At 43.2% G+C, this 19354-nt stretch overlaps 1 protein-coding gene across 1 annotated transcript in view; it reads left to right on the top strand.

Moving 5' to 3' along the window:
* The first annotated feature begins 2979 nt into the window (after positions 1-2979).
* LOC116361890 (hyaluronan synthase 2-like) overlaps positions 2980-19354 on the top strand; it is a 40712-nt gene continuing 24337 nt past the window's right edge. The window contains exon 1 of the mRNA XM_031816217.1: positions 2980-3537. The gene's annotated coding sequence lies outside the window, so the exon portion shown is untranslated. The remainder of the gene's footprint in view (positions 3538-19354) is intronic.

Here is a 19354-nt window from a genome sequence, read left to right as displayed (position 1 = left end):
ATCCTGGTTGGTCAACAGAGTGTTGTTAGCAACAGTTACGGGCCCTGTCACATGATGCCCTGTAGGCTTAGTCTGACAACATGGATTAAAAATCACCTGACTCATCTGAGGAAAGGGCACATTGTCTCTCTGCCCATCACATTAAACCATGACAACATCCTCTCATAATCCGTCTCACATCTTACACAATCAACACACTAAAAGGCAACGTTCCTCTAAAGGTGCCACTGTTGATAGTAGAAGAGTCAAGCCTGACGACCTTCACCTGCGTCAGTTTAGATATTTTCAAAAAAATGTAATATACTTTCAAATACTTAAGAGGCACTTGATTGACAAATTCAAAATGAAAGACACATTACAGTTGAAAACATTCAGTTGGACAACTGACTAGGTCTCCCCCTTTCCTGTCTTTATTATGTACATGTAGGTAAAGTAACTACGCATGGATAATGAACAGAGAGTAGCAGCAGTGTAAAAATGAGGGTTGGGGTTGGGGACAATGTAAATAGTCCGGGTAGCCATTTGATTAACTGTTCAAGAGTCGTATGGCTTGGGGGTAGAAGCTGTCAAGAAGCCTTTTTTTTCACCTTTAACCAATTTGGAACCAAATTAACCAATGGAACAGTACCAAAAGTATACACCTCAACAGTCTACTGTTTGGAAGGAAAGAGACATTTAATGTGATGTCATAATTGTTTTATCACTAGCGAGGAAGCCAACGTGATGTTTAGATTGGTGCTTGGTTGGCGAGACTGACTAGGCCTTAAAACAATACATGGTTTGTGTCCTAGCCTGCTGCCATTGCTTCTGCTCTGGGCATCCTCAGTTGGGAAACATATGGTTGTTGTTCATCAAAGTCAGGGAGAGCTAGAGTTCCAAATGACACCCTATTACCTATTTAGTGAACTACTTTTGACCATAGCCCATAGGGAATCCCATAGGGCTCTGATCAAAAGTAGTGAACTGTATAGGGAATAGTGTGCCATTTGGGACGTATCCTAAGAAAACCAGTGAAGGCCTGAATTCATCACTCCCCAGCCCTCAGCACTTCTCTGGGCTGATGGAATAGCATAGAACCCTTCATGTTCTCTCTCTCTCTCTCTGGCTCTCTGTCTGTCTCTCTCTCTGTCTCTCTCTGTGTCTCTGTCTCTCTCTCCGTCTCTCTCTGTCTCTCTCTCTGGCTCTCTGTCTCTCTCTCTGTCGCTGTCTCTCTCTGTCTCTGTGTCTCTCTCGGTCTCTGTGTCTCTGTCTCTGTCTCTCTCTCTCTCTCTCTCTCTCTCTCTCTCTCTCTCTCTCTCTCTCTCTCTCTCTCTCTCTCTCTCTCTCTCCTTCACTCTCTCTCTCTATCCAAGGTGGTTGTTCTGACTGCAGCGCTGATGGGGAACGATTGTGTGTGTGTTTTTGTGTGTATTCGTGTGCGTGGGGAAGGTAAAAGTAATTGGGTATCATTGTTTAAATCAATATAGTGGCTGGGCAACATAGACAGGAGAAATAAGGGTACTCATATTTGGCCCCCTGTCAAACAGGCCATGACAATGTCCCTCCCTGGCAGAGAAAGTCATTTGAGCTTGACAGGAATGTGTTTTATACAGAACAAATAAACACACACAGCTGTATGGGGGTATTTCAATGACATGTCATTCGATCCATCTGTTCGTGTTCAACTCAGGGATTATAATAAGAAGAAATGTGAGCGACCAATATTATTTTCATCTTATATATTATGTTTGGAATTTCAGCCAAGTGACTTTTAATTAGGAATTTCTGTCACATTCAATAATGATAACATACAAAGCTCTTGGTACGGTAGATGAAAACCACTTTTTCTCTGTTGAAAACATGAGCCAATGAATCACATCAAATAGTATTTGTCACATGTGCCGAATACAACAGGTGTAGACCTTACAGTGAAATGCTTACTTACAAGCCCTTAACCAACATTTCAGTTTTAAGAAAAATACATGTTAGGTAAAAAAAATTGATAATTAAAAAATAAGAAATAAAAGTAACAAATCATTAAAGAGCAGCAGTAAAATAACAATAGCGAGGCTTTATACAGGGGATACCGGTACGGAGTCAATGTGGAGGCTATATACAGGGGATACCGGTACAGAGTCAATGTGCGGTTAGTCAAGGTAATTGAGGTAATATGTACATGTAGGTAGAGTTAAGGTGACTATGCATAGATAATAAACTGAGAATAGCAGCAGGGTAAAGGGGGGGGGGGCAATGCAAATACTGTGGCTAGACATTTGATTCGCTTTTAGAACGACTGATATTGTCATTTTTACACCTATTTGAATTCCATCACAAGGTAGAGGAATGTGCCTTGTCCAATGACTGTGCATCTACAGTAGGCCAGAGTCATATATTTAGATCTTATTACATGACTCCGCAGTAGACTATTCCATGGCAAGGGTTCTAGTACTGGGTTTAGAATTATATGGCGCTCCCTGCTGGCCAATGCTTGTACTGCGCTCCTACTGATGGATAGCAGACAAATACCAGATGGATAATTATGGTCTTTACGGGCACAGAAATGATAGCAGGAAAATATTGCAAGTTATATTGCAAGAATAATAGTTATTATTTCGAGCTAGTATAACAACGACTAAATGCAGTGTTTTTTTGTTTTGTTTTGCTAAAGGATTATGTGTATTACCTGTAGGCTATACTCTGACATTGTCATGGAAAACCCTCATACAAAGTAGTGAAGAAACTATTTGCAGATTTCCAAAGCATATTGCACGTATTCAAAATTGAATGCAATCTCTCTGCATGTATTCCCCCAAGAACATTCAGGTTAATTCGCCTAAGGCACGTCTCCATCCCCGGGTCCACGTCTCAGAAGTTTGAATGGGGTACTTACTTGTGGGCATCAACTTTTTTTTCTTCTCTTCTCTCCTCAATATGTTGCTCCTCCTCATCCCCAAACCTTCCCCCCTTATTAAAACAAGTCCAAAAACTCTCCCTGGTTAAGAGTCTTTTGAAATGTAAGGAGCTACGTGCAGGAAGCATAAACCCAGGACGTCTGGAAGGAATTAGACGCTGAAGAAGTAGTAAAAGTAGCGTGGTTGGGCAGTTCATGACTTTAACCTGTATTACCTACAGCTCTTCTCACCAACATTGACTACTGTTGAATGACCATTTTTTCATTTTTTCTTTATTTTGTTTATCTCTTTTATTCGTTGTATATATTACACTTATGCCAAAGTTGACTAACAAGATGATTTGTATACATTTAAAATGTATACATTATATAATTAATGTATGCAAAGAGAGAAGTTAAAAGAAGAAAAAAATATACAATACTTGAATTAATGTTTTTAACCGTTCACAGCAAGGAGACTTGGAAAATTGCACAAACTTTTTTTCTTTATGAAGAGACATTTTATGAAGCTTCATGAGTGTTTCTGCAAAGGTGACTCAAGAAGATACGTTGCTGAGAAGTTTTCTCCAAGTTGAACGCTGCTAACCGAGCCTATGCTGACTGCATCCATTTAAAGAAACGGCACCGCTACACACAGCTACTTCAAGGTATGCCCATCACATCAATATGATTCACTTTGACAACTTTGTTATCAACTAACTAGCTGTTTTTATTTCATTATGAGAACATACATTTTTATTTTGTTTGACATTTTCATTTAGAATAATTTGAATTCAATGAATGGATCTTTGGATGAAACTTGGCAACTAAAGTTAATTGACATGTCATGATTGTCCGGTAGTTGCCAAGTCATGGTTTAATCCACATCAATGAATCGTGATGCTGTATCTTTCAACGTGTGGAAAGTATTCAGTGTTTGTTATATTAAAGTACTATGGCATATGTTTGGGATATGGTAGGATATACCCCATACAGAACAGTCCTGTAGACATGTTGATGTGTGGTTTGGTTACGACTTTTTCATTTTTTTTATAGACATTAGTATTGCATTAATCTCAGCCAATATGCGGTGGATAAATGAAATAGTGGAACTATAAAGTCGAAACAACGTAGTTCTTTATTATTCCCTGTTGCCTACGGGGATAAAACAAATCTACACCATAACGTAAACTGGATTCACACGGTACTCCATCGAGGATGGACATAATCACTGTCCAAATAATTTATTGCACCGTTAGAATAAAACATATGTCGACGTCACGGCCTCATACGTCATTCGAATCTCAGGGGTGCTTGAGCCAATGACACGGCAGCTATTGGGTTTCCTTCAGAGCACGCTCAGTAGGTTCGAAATGTCGTTTTTTCCATGGATACAGTATTTTATTTATTTTGTATTTATTGTCATATACACGGGTTAGATGCAGTGAAATATGGTGTTTTACACGGTCAGCCACAGTAGTACTGGAGCAAATTAGGGTGAAGTTCCCTCCTTATTCAAGGACACAACAATCTTCGAACTTCCTCCCTTTCCCGCTCAGGCGTTTTATATACCCTCAGCGTGGATGCGCGCGGTGTTCGAAACACATAAATAGCAGCCCACCATTCATTCCATAGCAGTTTATTTAGCTAGTGGTTTTGAGTTGACTTGATTCCATAGCAGTTTATTTAGCTCGTGGTTTTGAGTTGTATTGATTCCATAGCAGTTTATTTAGCTAGTGGTTTTGAGTTGACTTCATTCCATAGCAGTTTATTTAGCTCGTGGTTTTGAGTTGTATTGATTCCATAGCAGTTTATTTAGCTAGTGGTTTTGAGTTGTATAGATTCCATAGCAGTTTATTTAGCTCGTGGTTTTGAGTTGTATTGATTCCATAGCAGTTTATTTAGCTAGTGGTTTTGAGTTGTATTGATTCCATAGCAGTTTATTTAGCTAGTGGTTTTGAGTTGACTTGATTCCATAGCAGTTTATTTAGCTCGTGGTTTTGAGTTGACTTGATTCCATAGCAGTTTATTTAGCTAATGATTTTGAGTTGACTTGATTCCATAGCAGTTTATTTAGCTAATGATTTTGAGTTGACTTGATTCCATAGCAGTTTATTTAGCTAATGATTTTGAGTTGACTTGATTCCATAGCAGTTTATTTAGCTCGTGGTTTTGAGTTGTATTGATTCCATAGCAGTTTATTTAGCTCGTGGTTTTGAGTTGACTTGATTCCATAGCAGTTTATTTAGCTAGTGGTTTTGAGTTGACTTGATTCCATAGCAGTTTATTTAGCTAGTGGTTTTGAGTTGACTTGATTCCATAGCAGTTTATTTAGCTCGTTTTCTTGAGTTGACTTGATTCCATAGCAGTTTATTTAGCTCGTGGTTTTGAGTTGACTTGATTCCATAGCAGTTTATTTAGCTCGTGGTTTTGAGTTGTATTGATTCCATAGCAGTTTATTTAGCTCGTGGTTTTGAGTTGACTTGATTCCATAGCAGTTTATTTAGCTCGTGGTTTTGAGTTGTATTGATTCCATAGCAGTTTATTTAGCTCGTTTTCTTGAGTTGACTTGATTCCATAGCAGTTTATTTAGCTCGTGGTTTTGAGTTGTATTGATTCCATAGCAGTTTATTTAGCTCGTGGTTTTGAGTTGTATTGATTCCATAGCAGTTTATTTATGATAAGCCTATATTTTATGGAGATAATCATATCTCATGTGTTGTGTAGGGATTATATATTTTTTCAAAGATGTACACCTACAGTATACACTAGACTATTTTAATTTCTGAAAGTAAAATATCTCACTGGGCACAGATGTCAATTCAACGTCTATTTCACGTTAGTTCAACATAATTTAATTAAAATGACGTGGAAACAATGTTGTTTCAACCAGTGTGTGCCCAGTGGGATATGACTGTAAATGGTCAAATACATGCTTTAAACTGTGAAAACATGACTGCAAGGGTACATGCTGTCATTCATTATAACCGCATGAAGACCCCTGTTGAGAGGTGGGAGTCCTCAACTCAACATATATGGAGATGCTTAAAGCTGGAATCCTCAGTTGAAACAATAACAAAGCAGTCACCCGCCTCTGTTTTTTAAATTCATTAATTAATACGTCCAAAAATGAACGTAGCAACTAAGAATTCTAGGTTTAACACAGCCACGACATAAACCTGTGGGCCGACTTCCCTTTCAATATATGTCACTATATTGTCAACATTGTTATGACAGATGGCAGGCATCATAGGTCAGATAACCAGCTTTTATCTACTTTCTCAGCCACAGTTATGACATTGTTATTAAATGGTTGAACATGACCACATAGAATGTCACAATGGCAATACTGTCTTAAAACGGAAACATCCAGTCATCTAGTTTAGACTACTGTCATCTACCGCAAGGTTTCACAAACTCAGCCCCCCCCCCCCCCCCGGGTGCGTTTTTGCCTTAGCACTACACAACCATTTTAAATAATCAACCCTTTGATTCAGGTGTGTAGTGATTGGGGGAAAGAACTAAACGTGCACCCAAGGGGGGCTCCATGACCAAGTTGGGGAATCCCTGATCTACCGGACCAGTACACATTTATAGTTTAACAATAACTTTGTCACAATAAGCCCGCTGCCTGTGAGGAAAGTCGTTTGTCCGTTCTGGCTCGGACAAGGTTACTTACTCTTCCTTACTATGAGGAAAGTCATGACTCAGCATGCCTGTGTCTACGTGTGGGCCATTGCTCAACAACTTACACAGAGAGATGGCAACACACACAAACTAATGCATTGTTTATGTCTGCATTTCAGACTACCATTTATCCCATTTCTAGTAGGCGTACTCTTCCTATCTAATCCCACCTACACTATATACAGTGTGCAATCAAGATCTCTGAGGGTTATATCCACCAATGAGGTGGTTTGTATATTTACAGAGGAAGAGTTCTGTAGGACTATCCACCAATGAGGTGGTTTGTGTATTTACAGAGGAAGAGTTCTGTAGGACTATCCACCAATGAGGTGGTTTGTGTATTTACAGAGGAAGAGGTCTGTAGGACTATCCACCGATGAGGTGGTTTGTGTATTTACAGAGGAAGAGTTCTGTAGGACTATCCACCGATGAGGTGGTTTGTGTATTTACAGAGGAAGAGTTCTGTAGGACTATCCACCAATGAGGTGGTTTGTGTATTTACAGAGGAAGAGTTCTGTAGGACTATCCACCAATGAGGTGGTTTGTGTATTTACAGAGGAAGAGTTCTGTAGGACTATCCACCAATGAGGTGGTTTGTGTATTTACAGAGGAAGAGTTCTGTAGGACTATCCACTAATGAGTTAGTTAGTGTATTTACACAGGAAGCATTCCACGCCTGTTCCGTATTAGTGCTCCCAGGGCCTTGCCAGCCATGCTTAAACACTGCAGGCTGGGAAGCAGGTAGGCAGGGAAGCGGGAAAGCTGGGAGGCAGGGAAGGAAGGAAGATGGGAGGGAAGGAATGAAGATGGGATGGAGGGAAGGAAGGAAGATGGGAGGGAAGGAATGAAGATGGGATGGAGGGAAGGAAGGAAGATGGGAGGGAGGGAAGCAGGGAAGGAATGAAGTTGGGAAAGAGGGAAGCTGGGAGACAGGGAAGGAAGGAAGATGGGAGGGAGGGAGGGAAGGAAGATGGGAGGGAGGGAAGGAATGAAGTTGGGAAAGAGGGAAGGAATGAAGTTGGGAAAGAGGGAAGCTGGGAGGGAGGAAAGCAAGGAAACTGGGAAAGATTGAAGCAGGAAAGGAGGAAAGCTGGGAGGGAGGGAAGCTGGGAAGGAGGGAAGCTGGAATGGAGGGAAGAAGGGAAGCTAGGAGCGAGGGAAGCATAAAGAGGAGGTGAGTAGCAGAAAGTCAGGGAGCTGGAGCAACAATAAGTAGTAGTGGTAGAGGATCACTGACCGGACCAGACAGGAAGGAGGGAGGGACAGAGAGATGTGATGGATGAGTCAGAGAGCTAGCTGAATCAGGAAAGCATCCAGGAGCCAAGGATGGCAAGGCGCCACCACCGCCCAAGTTCAACATCACACACAGTCTCCTCCCCTTCCTGAGGTTCAACCCATCCAGAAAGAGAGAGGGAGTTGAATGAGGGAAGACTCTGTGCTGTACGGTAACTACTACAGCTGATTCCAATCAGGAGAGGAAGAGGAGTAGGGTGTTCCATTTAATGATGTAACACTTAATGACAACATGATTCCCCCACCAGGGAGAATACTGCAGCCACAGGGAAAGGCTGTACATCTACATAGGGTTCCGGAACTACAAGAGGGTTAAGGGGAGGAGGGGGGGATGGGGGACGTCACTTCACACACACACACAACCACACACACACACACACCCTTTTGACACATTACTAGTTGTCTCTTAATCACGTTTCCGAACCTCAGACCCTCAGTGACTTTTGTTCATTGAGTTTGCTTATAAGTCCAGTTCAAGAGAAGGTTTGATCTGAACTAACTACAGTAGCAAGCCTAGATAGAACTACAAGTAGCTAACTACAGAAGCAAGCTTAGCAAGAACTACAAGTAGCTAACTACAGAAGTAAGCCTAGCAAGAACTACAAGTAGCTAACTACAGAAGCAAGCAAGAACTACAAGTAGCTAACTACATAAGCAAGCCTACCAAGAACTACAAGTAGCTAACTACAGAAGTAAGCCCACCAAGAACTACAAGTAGCTAACTACAGAAGCAAGCAAGAACTACAAGTAGCTAACTATAGAAGCAAGCCTACCAAGATCTACAAGTAGCTAACTACAGAAGCAAGCCTAGCAAGAACTACAAGTAGCTAACTATAGAAGCAAGCAAGAACTACAAGTAGATAACTTCAGAAGCAAGCAAGAACTACAAGTAGCTAACTTCAGAAGCAAGCAAGAACTACAAGTAGCTAACTACATAAGCAAGTAAGAACTACACGTTACTAACTACAGAAGCAAGCCTACCAAGAACTACAAGTAGCTAACTACAGAAGCAAGCAAGAACTACAAGTAGCTAACTACATAAGCAAGCCTACCAAGAACTACAAGTAGCTAACTACAGAAGCAAGCCTAGCAAGAACTACAAGTAGCTAACTATAGAAGCAAGCAAGAACTACAAGTAGATAACTTCAGAAGCAAGCAAGAACTACAAGTAGCTAACTTCAGAAGCAAGCAAGAACTACAAGTAGCTAACTACAGAAGTAAGCCCACCAAGAACTACAAGTAGCTAACTACAGAAGCAAGCAAGAACTACAAGTAGCTAACTATAGAAGCAAGCCTACCAAGATCTACAAGTAGCTAACTACAGAAGCAAGCCTAGCAAGAACTACAAGTAGCTAACTATAGAAGCAAGCAAGAACTACAAGTAGATAACTTCAGAAGCAAGCAAGAACTACAAGTAGCTAACTTCAGAAGCAAGCAAGAACTACAAGTAGCTAACTACATAAGCAAGTAAGAACTACACGTTACTAACTACAGAAGCAAGCCTACCAAGAACTACAAGTAGCTAACTACATAAGCAAGTAAGAACTACACGTTACTAACTACAGAAGCAAGCCTACCAAGAACTACAAGTAGCTAACTACAGAAGCAAGCAAGAACTACACGTTACTAACTACAGAAGCAAGCAAGAACTACACGTTACTAACTACAGAAGCAAGCAAGAACTACACGTTACTAACTACAGAAGCAAGTAAGAACTACACGTTACTAACTACAGAAGCAAGCAAGAACTACAAGTAGCTAACTATAGAAGCAAGCAAGAACTACACGTTACTAACTACAGAAGCAAGCAAGAACTACAAGTAGCTAACTTCAGAAGCAAGCAAGAACTACAAGTAGCTAACTACATAAGCAAGTAAGAACTACACGTTACTAACTACAGAAGCAAGCAAGAACTACACGTTACTAACTACAGAAGCAAGCTTTGAGATAGTACAGTGCTGTATATATTATTAACATCTTGTACAAGGATCCCTGGTCATTCCGCTCCTGTCTTTTAATCTGCTATAGAATAGTCGTCATGAGGCATGTGTTTCCTGACATTTATAATGGCAGTATTGAGGGTCGTCTTCATTTCACTGCAGCTGTGCCTCTCAGACATGAAGTGGAATCTCTGTCGTCTTGAACTACAGTACTGTAATATAGTACCGTTACTGTATTAGCATGTAACACAAATGCGTTATGAAACTATAAATAATGGAACGGGGATCTAACTTTACTGGTCTTCATGACTACACATGAGGTTCCACTTCAGCATGCAGTCTGTAAGTGCTACGCTATATCCCATCCAGCAACACAAGGACATCACTTTAACATTTATTAAATAAAGGACACCAACTGATTTTTTCCTTCAATAACCCCCTTCTATCCAGATACACCTTACAGCATGTGCAGAAGGGGGAAATGTAAGAGCCATTGAAGCCATATATTCATGGTGATGGTACACCATTTGATTGATTGATTGATTGATTGATTGATTGATTGATTATTCCACACATGAAGTTCCACCTCACCATACACCTGAGAATGTCAATTCAATGTCTTGTTTTTTCATTCAACAACCCTCTTCTATCCTTTCATCCTCCTTCTACACATACTGTTAGCAAGGCAACTGTTACCAAGACACCTGTTACCAAGACAAGGGTTATTAAGACAACGTTTAGCAAGCAACTGTTACCAAGACAAGTGTTAGCAAGACAGCTGTTAGCAAGACAAGTGTTAGCAAGACAAGTATTAGCAAGACAACGTTTTGCAAGACAACTGTTAGCAAGACAGCTGTTAGCAAGACAACTTTTAGCAAGACAATTGTTAGCAAGACAACTTTTACCAAGACAACTGTTAGCAAGACAAGTGTTACGAAGACAAGTGTTAGCAAGACAACTTTTAACATGACAACTGTTAGCAAGACAAGTGTTACGAAGACAACTGTTAGCAAGACAATGCTTAGCAAGACAATGGTTAGCAAGATAAATGTTACCAAGTCAACTGTTAGAAAGACAAGTGTTATCAAGACAACTGTTAGCAAGATTAGTATTACCAAGACAACTGTTAGCAAGACAAGTGTTACCAAGACAACTATTACCAAGACAACTGTTAGCAAGACAAGTGTTACCAAGACAACTATTACCAAGACAACTGTTAGCAAGACAAGTGTTACCAAGACAAGGGTTATTAAAGTTATATCAAGTGTGGGCATGGCTGTGTCCCAAATGGCACCCTATTCCCTATCTAGTGCACTTCAAACAGCTGTGGCCTAGAGGGCTCTGGTAAAAAAGTAGTGCACTATATAGGGGATTTGGTGTCACTGACCAGGTGTGAACTGCACCTCCACGGCGGTAGACCACTACATTAATAAAGTGTTTTTGACTACAGCAGGTATTCATTTTAGAGCTGTAAAGTCCATTGACTCCAGTCATTGCCACGGTTATATTTCAGTTGTTGCACAGAACAGACTTCAAGTCCTCTTGGCCCAGTTTCAGCTAATGCTCAGCGCTGCTCTGGCCGCAGTGTTGTATTTCATCTAAACTGTAAAAGCCTTAGAGTTTAGGTTTTCCCCGCTGACCACGATTCAACTCTCCGTTGAGTCTATCCAGCTCAGCACAGGAACCCCTCCCTGTGTCCGCCTAGCCTTCATACCCCTCCTGGAACAGGGCCAGCTCCAGCAGAATCAAACTAATGGTCTTCATGTTGGATTCTCAGACATGTAGTCAGACAACAGGTGTAAATAGGACGTCTTTACATGTCAGCTACCATGCCGACATGGTAGCTGACACACACACACACACACACACACACACACACACACACACACACACACACACACACACACACACACACACACACACACACACACACACACACACACACACACACACACACACACACACACACACACACACACACACACACACACACACACTCTCTCTCTCTCTCTCACGTTACCTCAGCTGTAGTTATAGTACGGTACAACATGACGTGTTAGATTTGCAGTTGGCTGCAGCCACAAGGTTTTTATTGGTTACTTTCACTCTCCAACATCCACCTTCACTAACTCAGTCTTCACTCTCCAACATCCCCCTTCACTAACTCAGCCTTCACTCTCCAACATCCCCCTTCACTAACTCAGCCTTCACTCTCCAACATCCCCCTTCACTAACTCAGCCTTCACTCTCTAACATCCCCCATCACTAACTCATCCTTCACTCTCTAACATTTTTATTTTATTTTTTTATTTTATTTTACCTTTATTTAACCAGGTAGGCAAGTTGAGAACAAGTTCTCATTTACAATTGCGACCTGGCCAAGATAAAGCAAAGCAGTTCGACAGATAAAACGACACAGAGTTACACATGGAGTAAAAACAAACATACAGTCAATAATGCAGTATAAACAAGTCTATATACAATGTGAGCAAATGAGGTGAGAAGGGAGGTAAAGGCAAAAAAAGGCCATGATGGCAAAGTAAATACAATATAGCAAGTAAAATACTGGAATGGTAGTTTTGCAATGGAAGAATGTGCAAAGTAGAAATAAAAAAATAATGGGGTGCAAAGGAGCAAAATAAATAAATAAATAAAAATTAAATACAGTTGGGAAAGAGGTAGTTGTTTGGGCTAAATTATAGGTGGGCTATGTACAGGTGCAGTAATCTGTGAGCTGCTCTGACAGTTGGTGCTTAAAGCTAGTGAGGGAGATAAGTGTTTCCAGTTTCAGAGATTTTTGTAGTTCGTTCCAGTCATTGGCAGCAGAGAACTGGAAGGAGAGGCGGCCAAAGAAAGAATTGGTCTTGGGGGTGACTAGAGAGATATACCTGCTGGAGCGTGTGCTACAGGTGGGAGATGCTATGGTGACCAGCGAGCTGAGATAAGGGGGGACTTTACCTAGCAGGGTCTTGTAGATGACATGGAGCCAGTGGGTTTGGCGACGAGTATGAAGCGAGGGCCAGCCAACGAGAGCGTACAGGTCGCAATGGTGGGTAGTATATGGGGCTTTGGTGATAAAACGGATTGCACTGTGATAGACTGCATCCAATTTGTTGAGTAGGGTATTGGAGGCTATTTTGTAAATGACATCGCCAAAGTCGAGGATTGGTAGGATGGTCAGTTTTACAAGGGTATGTTTGGCAGCATGAGTGAAGGATGCTTTGTTGCGAAATAGGAAGCCAATTCTAGATTTAACTTTGGATTGGAGATGTTTGATATGGGTCTGGAAGGAGAGTTTACAGTCTAACCAGACACCTAAGTATTTGTAGTTGTCCACGTATTCTAAGTCAGAGCCGTCCAGAGTAGTGATGTTGGACAGGCGGGTAGGTGCAGGTAGCGATCGGTTGAAGAGCATGCATTTAGTTTTACTTGTATTTAAGAGCAATTGGAGGCCACGGAAGGAGGCCACGGAAGGAGGCCCCCATCACTAACTCAGCCTTCACTCTCCAACGTCCCCCATCACTTACTCAGCCTTCACACTCCAAGATCCTCCATCACTAACTCTGCCTTCACTCTCCAACATCCCCCATCACTTACTCAGCCTTCACACTCCAAGATCCTCCATCACTAACTCAGCCTTCACACTCTAACATCCCCCATCACTTACTCAGCCTTACTCACAATCAATTGAGATCATTGGCGGTGTTATCTCAGGCAAAGGGAGTGTCCCGCCCAGACCCAGGCCCAGACCCAGCCCCAGACCCAGCCAACACAGTGCGTCAGTCAGTCCGCGTTGCAAATGGCGCACTATTCCCTATATAGTGCACTACTTTTAAACAAGGGCCCATATGGCTCTGGTCAAAAGTAGTGCACTATACAGGGTGCCATTTGGGACGTATTGTCAGTCTGCAAGTGTTCAAGCTAACCCACCGGCAAACAGCCCAGGGACAACACACACAGGGCCTTGTGCAAGGTGACATCATCTCAATACGTTGATGACACCCTCAATGTCGCACACGTGCACACACACACACACGTGCACACACACACACACGTGCACACACACACACACACGTGCACACACACACGCGCACACACATACACGTGCACACACACACACGTGCACACACACACACACACGTGCACACACACACACACGTGCACACACACACACGTGCACACACACACGCGCACACACATACACGTGCACACACACACACGTGCACACACACATACACACACCCATCACGTGCACACACACACACGTGCACACACACATACACACACACGTGCACACCCATCACGTGCACACACACACGTGCACACACACATACACACACACGTGCACACCCATCACGCGCACACACACACATGTGCACACACACACACGTGCACACACACATACACACACACGTGCACACCCATCACGTGCACACACACACACACACGTGCACACACACACATGTGCACACACACACACGTGCACACACACACATGTGCACACACACATACACACACGTGCACACACACACACACGTGCACACACACACACGTGCACACACACACGCGCACACACATACACGTGCACACACACACACGTGCACACACACACGCGCACACACATACACGTGCACACACACACACGTGCACACACACATACACACACCCATCACGCGCACACACACACATGTGCACACACACATACACACACACGTGCACACCCATCACGTGCACACACACACGTGCACACACACATACACACACACGTGCACACCCATCACGCGCACACACACACATGTGCACACACACACACGTGCACACACACATACACACACACGTGCACACCCATCACGTGCACACACATACACACACACGTGCACACACACACACGTGCACACACACATACACACACACGTGCACACCCATCACGTGCACACACACACGTGCACACCCATCACGTGCACACACACACGTGCACACCCATCACGTGCACACACATCACGTGCACACACACACGTGCACACCCATCACGTGCACACACACACGTGCACACCCATCACGTGCACACACACACACGTGCACACCCATCACGTGCACACACACACGTGCACACCCATCACGTGCACACACATCACGTGCACACACACACGTGCACACCCATCACGTGCACACACACACACACATTTGAAATACTTTATTTACATCCACCAAGTACATGTTATTTCAATCCACCATTCAATTCAAAGATATCAAAGGTCCCTGTATACATGGCACTCAAGGGTACAGAAAGCACCTCCTTCTCCAAACAGTCCACGACAGTTGAAACAGAACAGCACCTAGCCAATTTCTTTGTCCTAGTTTTCGTCAGGCCCACAATCTGGAGGCTCCACCCGAGGCTGTCCAAGCGTGCCACGAGGGACTGGTGCTTAAGCAGCTTCCCGGCAACGGCCTGCTCCAAGTAGCTGTCAAATGAGCAGCCCACTTCCAAAATGAGCACCCCTCCCCCCCCCGCCCTCATCAACAACAATATCTGGTGTTTGTGTTACGCCCCTGAAAACAGGGGAGAAATAATCACGAGAGTGATACGGTGTTGTATTCTCAATTTAACGTTTAGTTGAATGAGAAAAAGACCGCGCTTTTCCCCAGGAATATGGGTGGAGACCAGAGCAATCGATCTCCGGCTCATAGATTAAGAGCATTTCGTAGATCACAGATTAACACTTTTAGGCACTACAAAATCAAGTAATCAATATAACATTTACACATTACTCTCACAATTCGTACCCTTTGACAGATTTGAACTTTAACACAATTATATGAATGTTATCAATCTTTATCAACTGATACTGAATGCATCTTTTTAACCTTAGATGTTTTAAGATCCTCACATACTATGAACTATGAATACTTTTTAATGTATAACAGGCTATGACTATTTCCTTTAACCTGTCACACTCTCCCCGACACAATAAATGTTGTCCCAACATTACCAACATTGTCTTCTTCAACAGTCCGTATGCACTGGACCTAGAAAATCCTCTTCTGTAAGGTAGTACTTGAGCAGAGGTCAAGGGTCACAGTTCAAATATAACTAACAAGTTATATTCACAGTCCATATCTGTTGACCAGCTATATAACATAAGCAGTCTTTTGTCATACTATTGATCAACAGTCCATCAATTTTAATGATCTATATGCATAGTCTGCAAATTGTCTCTTTTGACAGTCTGTGAAATCAGACAGTAGTCCATGGTCAAACATGTCAACTCTGTAGTCTCATGTTTGCTGAAGCCCATACATGTAAGGTGGCTGAAAGTAACATTGCTGTAGTGATGGCAGCCATGGAACCAGTCCTGGTGCAGAGTAGACAGGGAACAACTGTGGCTGTGGCTGTATACTGTAGCAGGAAGGGATACCAAGCTGATCATAGGTGATACGTCTTGGAGGGTGTCTCTCTCTTTGTGGCAGCTGGTAGGCTGGTTCCTCAGGTTCAGCAGCATCAGTATATGAAGGAAAGGCACTTGGTGGACGATCATCAGGCAAATTTTCAGCAGGCAAGTTACTCTCCTCAGCAGGCAGGTCTTTAACTGTTGTTGTCTCCTCCAGCCGCTTTTCAACAAGAGGCTGTGCTGGTAGCGTATCAGGGACTGGCACTGCAACTGTCTGTTTCACAGTTGGGGGCCTGTGTTCCCACTCTCTCGCTGGTTCAGCATTCCTCTCCTCAGGTACTGTAGGAGATGTGGGAACCTGTAGCGGCTCATGATGAAGGTCATATTCATCCCCACTATCTTCATCAGAATCTAGAGTCTGTGATGCAGGCTGGTGTCTCCTCGTTTTCTGACTTCTGTCCACTTTGGTCATTTCTGGTTGTGTCTCAAAAGGTAAGTGGTCACAGGACATGAGCAGATTTCTGTGCAGGACCCTGGAGCGTCCCCTACCCTTTTCTGGTCTCAATTCATAAATCGGCAGGTCTGAACCCATTTGTCTCACCACTGTGTGAATTGTATCTTCCCAATAGTTACGGAGTTTTCCTGGTCCTCCTCTTGGTGTCAGGTTTTTAATCAGAACTCGCTCGCCCGGCTGTAGCACTGAACTCCTAACTTTAGTGTCATAGTACTTCTTACTTCTTTCAGCGGCTTTCTGAGCATTTTCATTTGCAATGGCGTATGCTTCTTCCATCCCTCGTTTCCAGTTCTCCACGTATTCTCGCTGGTTACTGGAACCTGCCTCTGTGCACAATCCAAAGAGCATATCAACTGGAAGCCTGGGTGATCTCCCAAACAGAAGATAAAATGGTGAATAGCCAGTCACTTCGCAACGGGTGCAGTTATAGGCATAAACCAGTTTGTTCAGAGACTCCTTCCAATTTGACTTTTGTGTCTCAGTTAGTGTCTTTAACATTTGCAACAATGTTCTGTTCATGCGTTCCGCTTGACCGTTTCCCATCGGGTGATAGGGTGTTGTCCTGGACCCCGCCATGCCACTGAGTTTCTTTAACTGATGGAACAACTGATTTTCAAATTCTCCCCCTTGGTCATGGTGGATGCGGGACGGGAACCCAAACTTCAGGGCAAAGTCATTGAAGATGAGATTTGCAGCAGTTTTACCTGACTTTGATGTGGTGGCGTAGGCTTGAGTGAACCGTGTAAAATGATCAACAATCACGAGGATGTACTCATATCCCCCTTTGCATCTGTCGAGATGAAGGAAGTCAATACATACCAGTTCAAATGGCTGTGTTGTCACAATGTTTGTCAGAGGAGCTCTTGTTGCATGGGCTGGCTTTTTCTGCTTGACACAGCTACAAGTTTTAGTCACATAGTGCTCGATGTCAGATTGCATATATGGCCAGAAGAAGCGGTCACGTACTAGTGATACAGTGCGGTCAGTACCTTGGTGTCCCATGTTATTGTGCAACTCTTCCATCACTTTACCTTTGTACTGCTCTGGTAGAACTAACTGCTTGCGGGCTGTAGTGATTCTGTACAGAATGCCATCACTGTCTATTGTCAATTTGTCCCATTCTCTGAATAGGCATTTTGTCTTTGGACTGAATTTCTTTTGCTCTTTAACTGGCAGTTTGGAACCAGACAGTTTGAAATTGAGCACAGGACGGATGACCGGATCAGATTCTTGTGCTTCTCTTATCCCATCTTTTGGGATCGAGCTGGTTGTTGCAGTGGTTGTCTCACCTTCAGCTGATACTGCCATAGATGCAGCTGAAAATGACCAAGGTACAACAGCCTCTTTCTGTACCTCAACTGCTTGTATCGTGGCGGCGATGGTGTCTGGTGGAAGCTCCTCAGAACATTCTCTCATCAGTGACTCTACATCCAGTGGCATCCTTGACAAAGCATCTGCATCACCGTTCTCTCTGCCTGGCCTGTACTTTATTGTAAAGTGGAAATCAGCCAAGTCTGCAACCCACCTGGAAGTGGTTGCGTTCAGTTTTGCAGTAGACAGAATGTAGCAGAGCGGGTTGTTATCGCTGTATACAGTGAAGGTCGGAGCATAGTACAAATAGTCATGGAACTTATCAGTGATTGCCCATTTTAGAGCTAGAAATTCTAGCTTGCTCGAGTGGTAGTGATAGTTCTTCTCAGCTGCTGTTAAGGTTCGAGAGCCATAAGCAATGACCCTAAGCTTCCCCTCTTGCTTTTGATAAAGAACTGCTCCCAAGCCTTGGTGTGACGCATCAGTGTGTACAACAAATGGCTGAGTGAAATCAGGGAAACCTAAAACTGGTGGGTGAAGCAAACACTCAATCAGCTGTTCAAGTGCCTGTTGATGCTGGTCAGTCCACAGGATTTGCTTGTTTGAGGGCACCACATGACTTACTTTCTTTGTTTTTGTTTTCCGTGGGTGGTCAGGTAATTTCTCTGAATCTGCTTTCAGGAGGTCATACAGGCAGCAGGCACTCCTAGAAAAGTCTTTGATGTACTGTCTGTAGTAAGTGAGTAAACCAAGCATTTTTCTGAGCTGGCCCACAGTCTCTGGTCTGATTTCTTTCAAAGCTCTTACTGCTTCAAAATCGGCTGGGTCAACTCGGCTGCCCTCTGCAGACACTATTCTGCCCAAATAACGGACCTGGGGTTTAAAGAGATCACACTTACTTGGCTTGAGTTTAATGCCATACTCTCTGAGACGCTGCAAAACTTTTCGCACATCATTCACATGGCTGTCGAATGTTTTACTGAAAACTAGCGTGTCGTCCAGATAAGGAATGCAAACGTTATCCCGGAGCCCTTCCAAACACTCCTCCATACACCGCTGAAAAGCTGCAGGAGCGTTCATGAGGCCGAATGGCATACGTATCCACTCATAGAGTCCCCACGGTGTCACAAATGCTGTCAGTGGTCTGCTTTCTTCAGAGATGAACCCCTGGTGATACGCTTTTCCCTGATCTAAGAGGGAGAACCAGGAATTACCACCTAAACTGTCCATGATGTCTTGGACCCGAGGGATGGGCTGGCGGTCGGGATGTGTCTTTCTGTTCAGGTCTCTGTAATCTATACACAACCGGAGGGTCCCGTCCTTCTTACGAACGCACACGACAGGTGAAGAA

Source organism: Oncorhynchus kisutch, unplaced genomic scaffold (assembly GCF_002021735.2).
Source record: "Oncorhynchus kisutch isolate 150728-3 unplaced genomic scaffold, Okis_V2 scaffold763, whole genome shotgun sequence".
NCBI lineage: Eukaryota > Metazoa > Chordata > Actinopteri > Salmoniformes > Salmonidae > Oncorhynchus > Oncorhynchus kisutch.
The sequence above is the reverse complement of the archived record's forward strand: the minus strand, read 5'-3'. Positions and strand labels throughout refer to the sequence as shown.